The sequence below is a fragment of the Aptenodytes forsteri genome, unplaced genomic scaffold (genome assembly GCF_000699145.1).
Source record: "Aptenodytes forsteri isolate BGI_AS27 unplaced genomic scaffold, ASM69914v1 Scaffold260, whole genome shotgun sequence".
Classification (NCBI taxonomy): Eukaryota; Metazoa; Chordata; class Aves; order Sphenisciformes; family Spheniscidae; genus Aptenodytes; species Aptenodytes forsteri.
In genome coordinates, this window is record NW_008795557.1 from 239,699 (window position 1) to 242,178 (window position 2,480).

Genomic DNA, 2,480 nt, shown 5'->3' on the forward strand with positions numbered 1-2,480 from the left:
GATGTGTAGATATATCTACAGATAGATATATATTATCCACAGATTATATGTATAGAATATATATAGTATTATATATATTCAATAATAGCTATATATTTTTATATATAAATATATTTAAAATATATAATATGTATTGTATATATGATATATGTATAATATATGTATTATGCATATATACACATGTATATGAAATAATATCCAGGCCTCATGTCTCGATTGGTAACAGTTTATAGGTGTTCTTCCGTGTTGTCTATGTCAAAATCGAATTAAATACATCTCCGGTCACTGACCATTCCCCTGGTGCTGCATGTATCCAGGGATTACGGATACAGCAAGCAAATGCTCGGTCTCTGACTCTTATTCTATTTCCTTCGCAATCAGCAGTTCTGGCTGACTCTGTCCTGCAGACCTGGGAGCTTTCAGGAGGCTTTTTTCCAGCTGTGTTTTCTGAAGAAGACCTTACGGAGCCTCCTTGAAGGGACCGATGCTTATAGCTCAGTGCTGGGCAAAACAGGTGCCCAAAAGCCATCAGCACTGCAGATCCCGTAGATGGTGGTGTGGAGCATCCTGGTGCCCTCCCGGAGCTGCTTTGCTGGGAGGAAGAGGAGGAGGAGGAGGAGGAGGAGAGCTGGAGCTGGGATGGGTCTTGGCACAGCCGCTGTGGTGCTTTGCTGTATTACGATACCTTTATTAGAATCACAGAATGGTTTGGGTTGGGAGGGACCTTCAAAGATCATGTAGTCCAACCCCCCTGCCATGGGCAGGGACATCTTCAACTAGATCAGGTTGCTCAAAGCCCCGTCCAACCTGACCTTGAACGTTTCCAGGGATGGGGCATCCAAAGTCTGTCCCCATCTTTCTTAGAAGCCTCCTTTAAGTATTGAAAGGCCACAAGAAGGTCTCCCCGGAGCCTTCTCTTCTCCAGGCTGAACAACCCCAACTCTCTCAGCCTTTCCTCATACCAGAGGTGTTCCAGCCCTGTGATCATTTTTGTGGCCTCCTCTGGACCTGCTCCAAGAGGTCCATGTCTGTCTTGTGCTGGGGACCCCAGAGCTGGACGCAGTGCTCCAGGGGGGGTCTCAGGACGGGTCAGTAGAGGGGGAGAATCACCTCCCTTGACCTGCTGGCCATTAAGTACCTGATATCATTTTTATCGGCTGCATTAGGCCACCGTTACAGCCATGAGACCTTTCTCCAGGTGCTGCAGCCAGCGCTGGCTGCTACCTTGGGCTTGCAGAGGTTTGCTGTGAGCTGCTGGATGGTCCATGGGTGGCCCTAGTGTGGACGGGTCAGTAGAGGGGGAGAATCACCTCCCTTGACCTGCTGGCCATTAAGTACCTGATATCATTTTTATCGGCTGCATTAGGCCACCGTTACAGCCATGAGACCTTTCTCCAGGTGCTGCAGCCAGCGCTGGCTGCTACCTTGGGCTTGCAGAGGTTTGCTGTGAGCTGCTGGATGGTCCATGGGTGGCCCTAGTGTCCCTCCTGCCATCGGTACCTTCAGACAACGATGCCACCGCTATGGCTCTTTGCAAGTAACCTGGTTTTGTAAAAATTACAACTTGATGCTTCTCTCCGGAGCAGTTTCATGAGGACCAAGCCCTTGGGGAAACGGGAAGCGGGGCAGCAGCTTCTTTGTGCATTCCTTCTGCAAAATACAGGCAGCAATTCTCCGAGCTCAGTAGCCAGTGGCAACAGCCCGATGAAATGAATAGGCTGTCACGCTAAGCACTAAGAAATGTAACTATTACATTTTACAATTCTCTTTTTCTTTGCAGCACATGTTCATTTAAAGGTAATGCTCTCTGGGGTTTGCATTCTGCTGATAGGATAGCGGGATCTTAATTTACAGATATTCTCCAGTAATGCGCGGTTTATATACGTTCTGCTAATAGCATTATGAGCATAGTTTGGACTAATACAAAATTAGAGCTCTAATTTGCATAAACAAATTACTGTTTGGATTAGCGCTAAATGGGGAAGACGACTGATATTTGAGCAGATTTGATTTGGCTGCAACGGCTCTTGTTTGTATAACAGCGTATGTACGAAAATGAGCTGGGTGGCTCCACGCGGGTTGGAAGGGAGGTGGGACGGTGCGTTAGATGCCAGGTTATGAACTGGAGGGGTTTTTGGTGGCGGATGAGCCCCTCTGGAACATATTTGTCCCCAGGGTGTCACTTCAGAGCTTACTGATCCTTCAGAATAACCTTATGGGCAGTGCTAACTGGATTGCAGCTCCCGACCCATCGCCGTCCCGCTGACTCGCTACAGGGTTTGTGGATGTAGGGGAGAGATGGGGAGGTGGAGAAGGGTCCCCAGCGCTGCCCGCTTGACCCCGCTTGGGTCCCAGCATCTGCTCCAGGCGATAGATGGGGGACAGCAGCGGTCTTGGGTGACTCGTCCCATGCAGGGATGTAGCAAAACCCTTGCAAGAGCAAGATTGGGGGGGGGGGAATAATAATAATATAAAAGTTA

The 2,480-nt window shown here is 48.4% G+C and overlaps 1 protein-coding gene across 1 annotated transcript in view; it reads left to right on the forward strand.

Moving 5' to 3' along the window:
- Positions 1 to 2,480, forward strand: part of ZC3H3 (zinc finger CCCH-type containing 3) — a 204,738-nt gene that overhangs the window by 140,027 nt on the left and 62,231 nt on the right. The gene's annotated exons all lie outside the window — the stretch shown is intronic.